Source organism: Schistocerca americana, chromosome 5 (assembly GCF_021461395.2).
Source record: "Schistocerca americana isolate TAMUIC-IGC-003095 chromosome 5, iqSchAmer2.1, whole genome shotgun sequence".
NCBI lineage: Eukaryota > Metazoa > Arthropoda > Insecta > Orthoptera > Acrididae > Schistocerca > Schistocerca americana.
In genome coordinates this window covers 36,357,963-36,373,902 of record NC_060123.1, presented here as the reverse complement: position 1 = coordinate 36,373,902, position 15,940 = coordinate 36,357,963, and the positions used below count along the sequence as shown (strand labels likewise).

General features: G+C 44.1%; 1 pseudogene; it reads right to left on the bottom strand.

Annotated features, from left to right (window-relative positions):
* Positions 1-1,714: 1,714 nt before the first annotated feature.
* Positions 1,715-1,832, bottom strand: LOC124616959 (annotated as a pseudogene).
* Between the last annotated feature and the right edge of the window lie 14,108 nt (positions 1,833-15,940).

Genomic DNA, 15,940 nt, shown 5'->3' with positions numbered 1-15,940 from the left:
AGTACGGTTTCCCTGCGGTTGCCCGTTTTTCGGCGGGTCGAGCATCTGGGGTTACCAGTAGTAGCTGTGTTTCAAGGGCTCGCCAGTACTGTCGTCTTAGCGTGCAATGGACCATAGATGTTTAGTTCCTAGCCAATATTGTTTGAAGCTCCATCGGTAGGAAGCGTAGCGAACGAGTATGTTACACTCACAACTGCTTCGTCAGCTGACAAGTTCCGTCTGTAGGAAGCCCAGAGGAAGTAGACCCAATTGTAAGTGAATTTACAGTCCCAACTGCTTCGTCGTGTGTGAGAATCCATCGACAGGAAAAGCAGTGGAGCGAGATCCGATTCAAAAGATGAGATCAGATTCTCAACTGCTTCTTCAGATGTGAAGTTTCGGCTGTAGGTAATCCAGAGGAAGTAGGCTCATTTCTAAATTATTTTACACTCCCAACTACTTCATCAGCTGTGAAACTCCGTCAGCAGGGACCCCAGTGGAGCTAGATGCCTTTACAAAAGTATAGATTACGCTCCTGACTGCTTCATCAGTTTCGTCAGAAGGAAGCCCAGAGGAAGCAGACCCAATTGCAACTGGATTCGTAAATCCCAACAGCTTCACCATCTATGAAATTCCATCAACAGGATTCCCAGTGGAACTATATCCGACTCTCAACCAATGGTTTACACTTCCAATTGTTTCATCATCTGTGAAACTTTCTTGTCAGGAAGCCCAGTGGAGATATATCTACATCTGTATACAACACTCTGCAAGCCATAGTATGGTGCATGACAGAGGAAACCTTGTATTCCTTTCCTGATCATCTTGATTGTCTTACCTTGTGGTCCATATGCGAAATGTATGTTGGTGGCAGTATGATCGATCTATAATCAGCTCCAAATACCGGTTCTCTAAATTTTCTCGGTAGTGTTCCTTGAAAAGAACGTTGCCTTCCCTTCAGGTGTTCCCATTTGAGTTCCTGAAGGATCTCTGTAATATGTACATGTGGATCAATACTACCTGTAACAAATCTAGCAACTCGTCTCTGAATTTCTTCATTGTCTTCCTTTAATCCGACCTGGCGAACATACCAAAAGCACGAGCAGTACACAAGAATGAGTCACACTAGTATTCTATATACTATCTCCTTTACAGGTGAACTACACTTTCCCAAAACTGTCCCAATAAACTGAAGTCGGCCATTAGTCATCGCTGCTACCATAGTTACATGCTCTTTCCACTGCATATCACTTTGCAATGTTAGGCTCACATATTTTATCGACGCCAGTTAGTATCAAACAGCACACTACTAATGCCGTATACGTACATTACAGGATTGTTTTTCGCACTCTTGTTCATTAACTTTATTTTTCTGCATGTAGAGCAAGCTGTCATTCATCACACCAACTACAAGTTTCGTCTAAGTGTATCCGCCTACACTAACTCAACAACTACACCTTTCCTACATATGACTGTATTTTAAAGTCATTTCAGAACCTGTTTTACAGTTACTGAGATGTACAATAGAAAAAAGTACTCCGTCTTCAGGCCACAAGTGGCCGATCGGGACCATCCGACCGCCGTGTTATCCTCAGATGAGGATGCAGATAGAAGGGGCGTGTGGTCAGCACACCGCTCTCCCCATCGTTATGATGGTTTTTTGGGACCGGAGCCACTACTGTTCGGTCGAGGCGCTCCTCATTTGGCATAACGAGGCTGAGTGCACCCCGATAAACGGCAACGGCGCATGGCGGCCCGGATGGTCACCCATCCAAGTGCCGGCCATACCCGACAGCGCTTAACTTCGGTGATCTGACGGGAACCGGTGTATCCACTGCGGCAAGGCCGTTGCCCGAGATGTACAGTACATTAGCAAAATTGTTTCCGTGTTTTATAAATAGATTACTTTACAGTACCGAAACCCAACATCGCATTACACTGTTTAAGGTTAACACGGAGAAATGAAATATTACAGCTTTACTTGAGAAAGCTGTACTGCAGTATGACGTGCGACATTGCATCGGACTGGTTCACGTTTAGTAGCAAGTTGCGCAAATACGACGGGATCTGTTTTCACGTTCATTCTCGAGGACGCACCGCAACCGAAAGTCCACATTATGACGTCACAAATCTCGTCCCGGTCCACGTACACGTTGACGTTCTGTGCGAGTACGACGATATCGAATTGCGGGGAGACGTTCCACACAATGGCAATTCATTAATACGATTCGCGACAAATATGGCTTAGTGTCAGAGACTCGTTGCGAAGTTCCTTCAAAACTGTGTAAGTACGCCCTGACGCGGACCACGCCTTTCAGGCCTTTGTGACGCAGGCTATTCCCCTCCGTGACGTTAAGTGTGCCGCTGCGACTTTAAGCGTGAAATTATCCCTGTTCTTACTCTTACCAGTTTTACCACGGCTACATACTAAGCAGGGTTATCTGCTGCTCTCTCCTTGCCGGAGCCTCACGTTATGTTCTTCTCCGTAACTCGGTTCGGCGAACGGAAGAGGTTCCCTAGAATACAGTGACGTACTAGCGGCAGTAATTCAGGTGCCACTGACCAGCTGCAGGTCCTCAAAGACGTGAACGGAAACAGTAAAGAAAACTCTTAATTATATAGCCATCGGTCTGTTCACGTAGTGTACCCCCACTATAATGGTCCAAGAACAAAATATCAAAAAAAAATGGCTCTGAGCACTATGGGACTTAACTTCTAAGATCATCAGTCTCCTAGAACTTAGAACTACTTAAACCTAACTAACCTAAGGACATCACACACATCCATGCCCGAGGCAGGATTCGAACCTGCGACCGTAGCGGCCACGTGGTTCCAGACTGTAGCGCCTTTAACCGCTTGGCCACACCGGCCGGCAGCAAAGTATCCCTTTACATTTGACACAAGTGCGGTTAAAGGCGCTTCAGTCTGGAACCGCGTGACCGCTACGGTCGCAGGTTCGAATCCTGTCTCGGGCATGGATGTGTGTGATGTCCTTAGGTTAGTTAGGTTTAAGTAGTTCTAAGTTCTAGGAGACTTATGACCACAGATGTTGAGTCCCATAGTGCTCAGAGCCATTTGAACCATTTGACACAATGTTGCGATGGGGTGTCCTTTGCTAGTACATGAACTCAGTGTAGAGTATTGCGAAGTTGTTACAGAAGAGGTCTTGTGGTTCACATTTGGTTATAATACTGCCAGTGACAGCCATGACGGTCATAGTACTGGCATTTTTTCTATATTGCAGATCTTTATTCTTTCGTTTATTGGATATCATTGCACTATACTGTAACAGACGGGTGTTCACGTAGTCTACACGCATGATTTTCTGTACTGACAATGAAATATCATGATACATAGAAAAAGGATCAACTGGGATGAAATAGAGCACCTGCAGAGGAAGAACGCAGTTTCGATTCATTATTGGATGTCATTCACATTAACGAACACTTGTTCGTAGAATCAACTGGGATAGAACGTTTATCTCAGTGATTATGCTAAGAAAACCATCTAGCTGTCGGCTGAATCACCTTCGCTATAGATTACCACCTATTTATTTTTACATGTACGTATGTACTCGATGAGTAACTAAGCTAGTTTCCTTATCAATTTAGTCGTTTTTCACGCCATTTCCGTCACGAACAGAATGTGGAAAGATTACTTATCTTTTATTCCTCAGAAAACTGCGATAAGAATGCCGTCTTACTTTGAACGGTCCCATGTTTGTCCTCTGACCTTCTCCGTGACCCATCCGTGGTGACTCAAGAGGGAGGTAATAATTTTCAAAATTCTTTCCAGCGGTTTCTCCAGTCCGAGCTGGTGTTTATTCAGATATCCTTGAAATACTCAAAAACAGAGTAAGCATGAGGCTTATACGCTGTTCGATTGAAAGATTCTCTAAACTTCCTCAGAATAACCCTACGCAACGCCTTGTCGGGAGGACGACGGTTCAAACCCGCGCACGGCCATCCTGGTTTAGGCAAATGCCGGGATGGTTCCTTTCAAAGGACACGGCTGACATCCTTCCCCATCCTTCCCTAATCCCATGGGACCGATGACCTCGCTGTTTAGCCCCCTCCCCCAAACCAACCAACCAACCAACCAACCGACTACGCCTTCCCCCTGAAACTCACTTTGTGTCTCTATAATATTTTATATCGCTTCGTAACGTTAACCGTATTTGGATGTTATTTTAAAGTGCCCAATCTTCTTACAAAATATAGTATTGTTCAAAACAAAAAATAGTAGTTTTTTCAATAATTTTATCTTTCAGATTATATTTTATGAAATTTGAACTTTTTATGGTCGAATATTAAAAATTGCGCCACACTCATTGAAAATTTTGCACTAGCTGTTCCGGATAGCTATGCAGCTACTCACGCTCACCTATTCTTATTCACAACAGCATCGTCAGTAAATACGAGAATGCTGGCCACGGTAGCTGAGAGACTGCTGAGAGATGAGCGACTATTAAGGTTTCTTCTGATGACATTTTCTTGAACGAAGATGGCGCATGACTTGTAAAAATATGTATTTATATCGCGTGTGTTAAACTTCGAGCGCAAATTTCTAAATTAGCACCGGGAAACGTTATCTGTTTTTGTTTTGTTTCATTACCGATAATTTTCAGGAATGTAGAGAAACAGAAGAACATAAATATGAAAGTGTACTTAAAACATAGAACCATATTTTCTTTTTACATTTTAAGTAGTAAATGATATTCGTAATCCTAAGGCATACCTTTGAAAAATGCGAGGGAAGTTAGGAAAGTATGTTCCGTTTGGTAATAAAAAAAGAATCGAATACAGATAAAGAAATTTCTTTCATAAAAATGTATTACATTTACACTTTTTTCAACATACTTTCCGTAATTTTCCATACTTTTATGATAGCTTGATATAATTTTATGTATTCCTTCGTTATCGAATGTTGCCGTCTGTGTTGTCAACCATATGGTAGCATATTCTTTTACCTCTTCATCGTTGTTGAAGCGCTTACCACCAAGGAACGATTTCAGACGTCGAAAGATATGAAAATCACAGGGAGAGAGGTTGGAAGTGAACGGAGGATTTCCAAAAAAAGTCCCAGCCAAAGCTCTGAAGGAGTTGTTTTGTCACATTCGCAGTGTGTAGTCAGGCGTTGTCATGAATTAAAACCATACATTTTGAGAGCATTCCTCTGCGCTTGTTCTGTATTGGGCGGCGCAGTTTCTTAGAGTCTCGGAATCCTTACTGATTGTTTCATCGTGTAGTAAAAAGTCAGTCAGTAAAATGACTTTACAGTCCCAAAACACAGTGCACACGATTTTTTTGGGTGCCAAGAGTTCCTTCAGTTTAATCTTTCTTGGAGATGAAGTGTGCCTCCATTCCATCGATTGCCGTTTCGTTTCAGGGGTGTCATAAGCAATCAAAGTTTCATCCCTCGTCACTATCTGGGATAAAAATTTCTTGTCGTCGTCGTTGTAACGTGTCAAACAATCAAGTGCGCTGCTCACCCGTTGTTGTTTGTCTTGTTCACTAAGAACTTTAGGCGCCAAACATGCGCAAAGTTTATGAAAATCCAGTTTTTCAGTAACAGTTTCGTATATTTGTTGAAGTTGACCAGCAATCGTAAACCTACGGTTTTTCTTAATCATTTCTTTGACTGCATTAACCAGTTCATTATAAACCACAGATGAACGTCCACTTCTTTCTTCGTCATGCACTAGTTCACGTCCATCCTTAAGCCATCGGAACCATCTTCTCTCCATTGAAGCACTTATTGCATTTTCTCCGTAAACAACGCAGATTGGTCGATGAATGTCACTTGGTTTAACGTTCTTAAAATTCAGAAAACGAATCACAGATCTCAGTTAACACGCGGCGGGATTTTCGATCAACGATGCCACTATAAACAATCACTATGAAAGACACATAACACAGGACCAGATCGAAATTGCGTCATGTCGTTCCTCTTGAACCAGAGATACTACTGCGCATGAACGGAATTGCGATCGTAGCAGTGTAGTGGAGAAAAATCGAAACGGTACTCTCCGATCTACCTTTGTATTAAGAGAAAGGAATTTTTGGCGAGATCACAAGGAAGGCCGCGAGGAGACATGGGGAAAAGAAATTTAAAAAAGGCTCCGGGATACGTTTTTGCTACGCCAATCCTTCTGATGGAAGGAAGTTCTGTAATTTGGGCTCCACCATCGTCTATATGTCTTTCAATTGGTTGGGTACGTCTGCAAACAGGTCAGTAAAAGGAAAGTGTATACCACTTCTAATAGGAGCAAGTTAAAGGAAAACACTGGTATGGCCGCTTGAGTTAACATAAACTAGAGTGAGCCTCAGAAAGCAATGAAATATGCAGCGTCAAAGACTGGAAACACGCTGATGATCCAAAACATTATTACCGCGTGCGCGGTAGCGTCTTGGTCCACACAGAACAGCAGCGATTCTCTGTCATGGATTCGACGAATCCTTGGCTGATTTCCGGAGGTCTTTTGCACCGGATTTCGGCGCACATATCACGGAATTCCCGTGAATTACGGGCAGAAGGTTTGTGGACGCCAAAGTGGCAGGCCGGCCGATGTGGCCGAGCGGTTCTAGGCGCTTCAGTCTGGAACCACGCGACCGCTACGGTCGCAGGTTCCAATCCTGCCTCGGGCATGGATGGGTGTGCTGTCCTTAGGTTAGTTAGGTTTAAGTAGTTCTAGGTTTAGGGGACTGATGAGCTCAGATGTTAAGTCCCATAGTGCTCAGAGCTATTTCAACCATTTGAATTTGGAGCTGGCGGCCAGTAGCGTCCCAGATATGTTCTATAGTTTTCAGAACAGACGAATTTGACGGACAGGACATCAGTTTAGGGTTACTGTCTCCTCAAACCTCTGTAGCACGACTGTGGCCTCGTAACAAGGACAGTTATCCTGCTGGAATTTGCTGCTACCGCGCCGTCGGGAAATATATCAAGCATGATGGGCTGCTGGTTAATCTCTCGCACAGCGTAATACTGCCCCCCGTAGCCTGCTTCCATGATGCGGTTCATGTTTCGACCGGCCGTTTGTCTGCATGACGGCATATCCGATCTTTACCGTCGAAGCATTTGATTCATCCGGCCAGGGACTCGTTTCCGTTGATCCACGGTCCATTCTCGATATTCCCCTACCCTTGCAGTCGTCATTGATTATGTCGCTGGATCAACATAAGAACACACAGGGGTCGTCTTCTGCAAAGCCCGGTATCAGACAATGTTCGTTGAGTGGTGTGCTCCAAAACACTTCCGCGTGCACCAGCGTTGTCCTATTCTATCTTCAGATCTGTCATATATCGTCACCTACCCTGCTTTGCAGTGTGGGCGAGCGTCTGACCTCTATGTTCTATGATGAGGCGTAGAAATCCAGCACCTTGTCGCGTCACTGTCTTTCACTCTCCACATATGGTGACGACAGTAGCACGCGAACACCCTAGCATCTTCGCCTTTTGCAAGATTCTCTTTTACAGACGACAGGTCAGAACAATCCGCCCTTCTTCAAAGTCGCTTATTTCAATGGATTTCGCCATTTTCGGAGCGTATCCTCGTTAGAATGATTCTCATTTACTTACTTTCCTTACCGCGTGACGTGCCCGCGACGTCATCAGGAGGCGGCATTCAGTTTCGCGGAGCGCTGTGGTCATAATATTTCGGCTCATCACAGTGTATTCGGTCACGAGTAGACTTTCTGCTCATCAAATTGTGGACTGAACCACTTGTACTGTAGCCTACATCTGTCAGAAAACACAAGTGGGGAATGTAGGCTCAGCGTAGGCATCTGACTAATAAACTCATTCTATCACTGCCTTAACATGTCACTCAGTAATTCCTGGGATTTAACGCAGGATACTACCACTGGGACCTGTGTGAGGCTAGTCGCTTGGCAGTAACATCTGTGTCGTCACGAGTGGGCGACCAGCGTTCTCCCAGAAGTAAAGCACCGTTCGGCTTTCTCTTTGCAAATACTTTTAAATAAACTCTGAAGTAATTTATTTCTCACTGTAATTGCGTTTTGTCAGAATTAGTGATTATTTAAGAAATATTCTCATTGCCAAATTCATACATAAATATTATTTCAAGCAATGCAAGCTATGAGGTGGCCTATGTTTTGTATAAACCAAATCAGTTCTTTGCTCTTGATTTCTTCTCCTAGTCTGTTTAGGGAGACGGGGCTGCATCTCCTTATTTAGGTAACAGAGATGATTTAAGATCTGTGTTTGTGTGTAACTGTGTTCCAAATCCGTCATTCAGCTTGTCTGTCATACAACGGAGTAATTCTGACGTGATAAATATGTATAAAGACTACTTTGATGCAAGCCATACGTGCTGAGCAAATCAACAACAGAACTATAATCGGCTTCCTCATATAGTCCTTACCACAAACAGGTTTACTGTAGTAAGAGAATTAACGGTCATGTTATATCATTATCTCGAATCCAGTCCCTGCCAACCACTTTGTCAACTCTCTTGCAAATACAGAAGTAAACCCTTTAAAAGTAAATTTCATACTGTTAAATTAAGAATTGTAGATACACTGTGTCAAACTCGCAAGCCGTAACAGAATTTGAGTTTGAAATTTACAGCTAACTATTATTATCACCAGAAACATAATGAGTAGGCGAATAATGGAATGTATATCACAATTAAAACGCAAGTGTCGCCTGCGCTTTAATCTGTAAATTTGCGAGGTGCCGGGGCTAGCAGTGTATTTAACACTAAATTCTAGAATCTACACATGTAAATGATGCTCTAAGCTCCCCCTATTCTAACTCCGACTTTTGCTGTTACACAAGGATTAAAAAAATATACGTGAACTGACTGTAATCAACCCTGCAAGTGGAGTAGAAAAGAGTTTGGCACCTGCAATAATTTAATTTGATAAATAAGTTAAATAAAGGAATGTTTCATTAACGTAGTGAGAAACGATGGGTTGCTCTACCGATTAACAGAATGAAAGTTCTGTCCAAAATAAAAATATGATTTATGAAGACTAAACACAAAATAATAAACAAAAACACATGAAACATTTATAATACATCAAATTGGCTCAAATTGGATACACAAACAAACGCTGTGAAGGTGAAGTTGTCCCTAAACTAGATTGTGAGGTTTATGATGAAGTGATATGTGGAGCCAATTCCTTGCCACTCAAATCTTAAGAGAGACACACAGCTAACCCAACATTAATTGCTGCTACTCAAGACAGAACAAAGTTAGAAAAAGACGAACAGGCGCACTCTGCTGAGATCTGATTATCACCTAGGAAAATCCCTATCTGCCGGTGCTGCGGACATACATTACCAAGCTGTCTTCTTAACTGCCAGAACACGATCTGGCGTACCGGAGGAGATGGCTGGTTGTTTCGACGTCCTCGACCGAAAGGCGAGAGCCGACTACCCACAAGAGCACCCGTACAGGCCGAACACAGAACATTCCCGCCCCCACGACAGTGCCCGTGGTTAAACGCTCCAATCAACAACTCGAAAACCGGCGGAAAATTCCACTCCATTGCCAGAGCACTACCATTCCACCAATGGAGATTCTTGGCGCCAATTTCTGCGCTGATTTTGCTACGTCACGGAGCTATGCCCTGAGCCAGCCAATCACAGTTACTATTTTGCAGAAAGCGCGGGAATTTTCCCGCCACAACTGCCTGGGTACACAAGTCATTCCCACGCCTCGCTGGTAGCCCGCCAGAAAGTGTTTTCGCTAAGATTCTGCGAAGTAACGGAACCTTTAGCCCAGCCGCTACTTCAGGCCCCGGCGGGCGTGTCTCTTGACAATGTCGGCGTCTGGAAAGCATTCACTCGACTGCCTCACACACGTCGGCTTAACCCTCTCGAGATCAGTAGTCCCGCCTGTCACCGGACCACCTGGGTGACGAGAGACGCTGCGTGGGAAGTCCGCGTGTGAAGGAATAGCAACTTTCCACCGCATGCAATTAGAGAGGAGAATCGTAAGATAGAAATATGAGAGGGGGCTCATGCCACCTCTCAAATTTTCATTTGATATTTCTTTTCATATAACTTATAATGCACGCAATTATCTGTTGTATCCCATACCTACCACACCTAAGTGAAAGGGGAAATTGTGTATTCAGATAACCAAGACAGTCCGAAGGTAGAAAACACGCACATCTAGTACCGAAGATTGTGAAATGGAAAACAGACACAAAAAAGCATGTTAAATCATAGTACATGTTTTGACAGATTGAGAGGAGTGTTAGTAAGGGCCGCGCGGGATTGCCGGCCTGTGTGGCCGAGCGGTTCTAGGCGCTACAGTCTGGAACCGCACGACCGCTACGGTCGCAGGTTCGAATCCTGCCTCGGGCATGGCTGTTTGTGATGTCCTTAGGTTAGTTAGGTTTAAGTAGTTCTAAGTTCTAGGGGACTGATGACCTCAGAAGTTAAGTCCGATAGTGCTCAGAGCCATTTGAACCAAGCCGCGCGGGATTAGCCGAGCGGTCTAGGGCGCTGCAGTCATTGACTGTGCGGCTGGTCCCGGTGGAGGTTCGAGTCCCCCCTCGGGTATGGGTGTGTGTGTTTGTCCTTAGGATAGTTTAGGTTAAGTAGTGTGTAAGCTTAGGGACTGATGACCTTAACAGTTACGTCCCATAAGATTTCACACACATTTGACCATTGGTTAGTAAGGCATCAGATGCTGATATCGGCGGTTTAAAGTACGTAAGTTGGCTGCTTCTTCATGCTATACTCTATAACAATATTACTTTCTTTGAAATGCTTCATGCGATCTGCTGCTTGAGGTCCTAGTCCGAAATCGCTTTCGTTAATGGTAGAACTCCATTGACCACGTAGAGATCCCTCCTTAGGGAAACGCAACGAAGTGACATGCTCTTTCTTCGATTTATAGTTGCACGTGCAGCAAGATACACAGCCTTTCCTTGTCATCCGAAAAATCTAACAAAACCGTAAATGTGTTTTGGGGATATGTGCAACTGAAATGTGTACTACGACTTACGGTAGCAGCTAAACAGAGTCTAAATGAAAAACCGAATAAATTTTCTGCACAGAATATCTTTTCCTTCGTTAAGTCGAACGGCTATTGTTTCTTACTGTTTGAGACACTGCAGACTTCACAATAACAATTAATGAGGAGACGTTAGGTTCAGTAATCGACAAACGAGACGATCCCCCAGTTACGACGTCACGATTGTTCTCAGATCAGACGGGTAGGCTAGTAGTTTCACGAGGGCCTCACTATGATGCACCCGCCAGACTAGGAACCGTTCGCGTTCGAAACTCCTGTCTTCCTCTGTCGACTCTTTGTAGTGCTCAAACTGGCTAACCCAAAGTCTACATCTATATCGCGAAACATGCTTAGCAAGCTACCGTATGGTAAATGATGGAGGGTACTATGTACCGCCACTATAGTGGTCGTCACGAAATTAGACAGTTGCAAGCTCATACCTGCTCCCTGCACTCAGCCGGCGCTAAGGCTGTGATTCTCCAGCCTCATAGCTTTGTCGCCGCATGTGCAGTGTTGACAACGCAGTAGGTCAGCGCCAGCTGAGTGTGGCGTATTTCCGTGCGATATCGTGTGTTCATGTTTGGTATCAGCTCGGGCTCTGAGCACTATGGGACTTAACATCTATGGTCATCAGTCCCCTAGAACTTAGAACTACTTAAACCTCACTAACCTAAGGACAGCACACAACACCCAGCCATCACGAGGCAGAGAGAATCCCTGACCCCGCCGGGAATCGAACCCGGGAACCCGGGCGTGGGAAGCGAGAACGCTACCGCACGACCACGAGATGCGGGCATGTTTGGTATCAGTCTTCCGTGGAAGAGTACAGGGTGATTCAAAAAGAATACCACAACTTTAAAAATGTGTATTTAATGAAAGAAACATAATATAACCTTCTGTGATACATCATTACAAAGAGTATTTAAAAAGTTTTTTTTTTTCACTCAAAAACAAGTACAGAGATGTTCAATATGGCCCCCTCCAGACACTCGAGCAATATCAACCAGATACTCCAACTCGTTCCACTCTCTCTGTAGCATATCAGGCGTAACAGTTTGGATAGCTGCTGTTATTTCTCGTTTCAAATCATCAATGGTGGCTGGGAGAGGTGGCCTAAACACCATATCCTTAACATACCCCCATAAGAAAAAATCACAGGGGGTAATATCAGAGCTTCTTGGAGGCCAGTGATGAAGTGCTCTGTCACGGGCTGCCTGGCGGCCGATCCATCGCCTCGGTTAATTGACGTTCAGGTAGTTACGGACAGATAAGTGCCAATGTGGTGGCGCTCCATCCTGCTGAAATATGAATTATTGTGCTTCTTGTTCGAGCTGAGGGAACAGCCAATTCTCTAACATCTCCAGATACTGTAGTCCAGTTACAGTAGCACCTTCGAAGAAAAAGGGACCAAAAACTTTATTGGCTGAAATGGCACAGAAAACGTCCACCTTAGGCGAGTCACGTCCATACTGAGTTGTTTCCCGCGGATTCTCAGTGCCCCATATACAGACATTGTGACGGTTGACTTTCCTGTTAGTGTGGAAAGTTGCTTCATCACTAAACACAATCTTTGTAACGAAAGATTCATCTGTTTCCATTTGAGCAAGGATAAAATCACAGAAATCGATTCTTTTAATCTTATCATCTGCAGACAGTGCTTGAACCAATTTCAGATGATAAGGTTTCATAACTAACCTTTTTCGTAGGACTCTCCATACAGTTGATTGTGGAATTTGCAGCTCTCTGCTAGCTCTGCGAGTCGATTTTCCTGGGCTGCGAACAAATGCTTGCTGGATGCGTGCTACATTTTCATCACTCGTTCTCGGCCGTCCAGAACTTTTCCCTTTGCACAAACACCCATTCTCTGTAAACTGTTTATACCAACGTTTAATACACCACCTATCAGGAGGTTTAACACCATACTTCGTTCGAAATGCACGCTGAACAACTGTCGTCGATTCACTTCTGCCGTACTCAATAACACAGAAAGCTTTCTGTTGAGCAGTCGCCATCTTAGCATCAACTGACGCTGACGCCTAGTCAACAGCGCCTCAAGCGAACAAATGTACAACTAAATGAAACTTTATAGCTCCCTTAATTCGCCGACAGATAGTGCTTAGCTCTGCCTTTTGTCGTTGCAGAGTTTTAAATTCCTAAAGTTGTGGTATTCTTTTTGAATCACCCTGTATATTGCCGTGTGTGATTGGCAGTGAGCGAAATACAGGAGCAAGGGACTACGTTTAGTGCTACTCAGGTCGGCGTGTGTAAAGGGCAGACAGACACTCGCAAACACTCTAAAATTGTTACATGGAATTGAATGAGATTTCTTACTGGTCTGGCCAACAGTGATGCAAATTTTGTGCAAATTCATAAACCGACAGCAAAAGAGTGTGGTATTTCCATGTCGGCTGTTGGTTGGCAAACAAGGTGGGCAACAATCTGCGATTGTTCGCTGATGAAGCTGTGGTGCACAGGAAGGTTTCGAAGATAAGTGACTGTAGGTTGATACAAGATGACCTAGACAAATCTCTAGTTGGTGTGATGAATGGCAGCTGGCTCTTAATGTAGAAAAATGTAAGTTAATGCGGTTGAGTAGGAAAAACAAACTCTTAATGTTCCGATGCAGTATTAGCAGCGTCATGTTTGACACGGTCATGCCGTTTAAATATCTGGCCGTAAGTTTTGTGAAAGAAATATGAAATGGAACGAGCATGCGAGGTGTCGTAGGGAAGACGAATGGTCGACTTCGGTTTAATGGGAGAATTTTTAGGAAAGCGTGGTTCAGCTGTAAAAGAGACAGCATATAGGACGCTGATGCAACTTATTCCTGAGTACTGCTCGCGTGTTTAGCGTCCGTACCAGATCGTATTAGAGGAAGATACCGAAACAATTCAGATGTGGGCTGCTAAATTTGTTACCAGAGTGTTCGAACAACACGTGAGGCTTACGGTGAAGCTTCAGGAACTCAAATGCGAATCCCTGGAGGCATTTGAAGCTGCCTGCTGTCGCCAACATACATTTCGCATAAGGATTACGAAGAAAAGATACGAGAAATTAGAGCTCATACAGACAGTCGTTTTTCCCTCGCTCCATTATGTGAGTGAAACAGGAAAAGAAACGACTATTTCTGGTAAAGGGTTCCCTCCGCCACGCACCGTAAGGTGTCTTGCGGAGTATGTACGTAGATGTAGATATTAACAGATCAGTGTCATCGGAAGAATCTGCAGATGTGAACATGTGTTTCGATTCTCCAAGAAAGAACATTTAAAGGAGAAAGCAAATCTACAGAATTTGATGATTTCAGGAAGGAGCTTATGGGTAGAACTGTACTTGGTTATTACGGCAGAGGAGAATGCCCAAAGATGCAGGGTAATCCCCTTGAAAAAATTAATTATTCTGGCTCAGAGATCTCCGCTCACTTGGTTGTTGATTCAGAAAGTGTAATGGTAGTCAGAAATTGCTAATGGAAACCGGCCGCGGTGGTCTCGCGGTTCTAGGCGCTCAGTCCGGAACCGCGCGACTGCTACGGTCGCAGGTTCGAATCCTGCCTCGGGCATGGATGTGTGTGCTGTCCTTAGGTTAGTTAGGTTTAAGTAGTTCTAAGTTCTAGGGGACTAATGACCACAGATGTTAAGTCCCGTAGTGCTCAGAGCCATTTGAACCATTTTTTGCTAATGGAATGCAGACACTTTGCACCAGCAAGATCGAAGTTTTGTATAACATTCACTTGCTGCGTACTCAGGACAATAGTCTTCGAGTATACTTGAATTCCACTAAACCAGAAGCGAAAATATATTTTTCACTACTTCAACCGGCATATTGGCCTGAAACTAGCTTCAGTTATTTTTATATAGGGTATAATAGTGATTTGGATGATGGGTGCGGCGACGAAGACATTTTCGGAAGGAAGGGAGTATTCCCCGTGGTATTAAGGCGAGCCGTCGGAATTCGAATCCTGGCAGTGGCATGCAAAAAGTCGCGCGCCGCCGCGCATGGAATCTCTCGTAAATGAAATGTGTTCGTACGTGACATGACATGAATACTGAAGAAACTGCAAAAAGGTGGGAATTTAACGAGATGGGACCTGGATAAACTAAAAGAACCAGAGGTGGTACAGAGATTCAGGGAGAGCATAAGGGAGCAATTGACAGGAATGGGGGAAATAAATACAGTAGAAGAAGAATGGGTAGCTTTGAGGGATGAAGTAGTGAAGGCAGCAGAGGATCAAGTAGGTAAAAAGACGAGGGCTAGTAGAAATCCTTGGGTAACAGAAGAAATATTGAATTTAATTGATGAAAGGAGAAAATATAAAAATGCAGTAAGTGAAACAGGCAAAAAGGAATACAAACGTCTCAAAAATGAGATGGACAGGAAGTGCAAAATGGCTAAGCAGGGATCGCTAGAGGACAAATGTAAGGATGTAGAGGCCTATCTCACTAGGGGTAAGATAGATACCGCCTACAGGAAAATTAAAGAGACCTTTGGAGATAAGAGAACGACTTGTATGAATATCAAGAGCGATCAATATCAATATGGACGATAAATAAAAATGGTTCAAATGGCTCTGAGCACTATGGGACTCAACTGCTGAGGTCATTAGTCCCCTAGAACTTAGAACTAGTTAAACCTAACTAACCTAAGGACATCACAAACATCCATGCCCGAGGCAGGATTCGAACCTGTGACCGTAGCGGTCTTGCGGTTCCAGACTGCAGCGCCTTTAACCGCACGGCCACTTCGGCCGGCGACGATAAATAGTTTGGACAAGAAGAGAATAGAAGCTTTCGAAATGTGGTGCTACAGAAGAATGCTGAAGATTAGATGGGCAGATCACATAACTAATGAGGAAGTATTGAATAGGACTGGGGGGAAGAGAAGTTTGTGGCACAACTTGACCAGAAGAAGGGATCGGTTGGTAGGACATGTTCTGAGGCATCAAGGGATCACCAATTTAGTATTGGAGGGC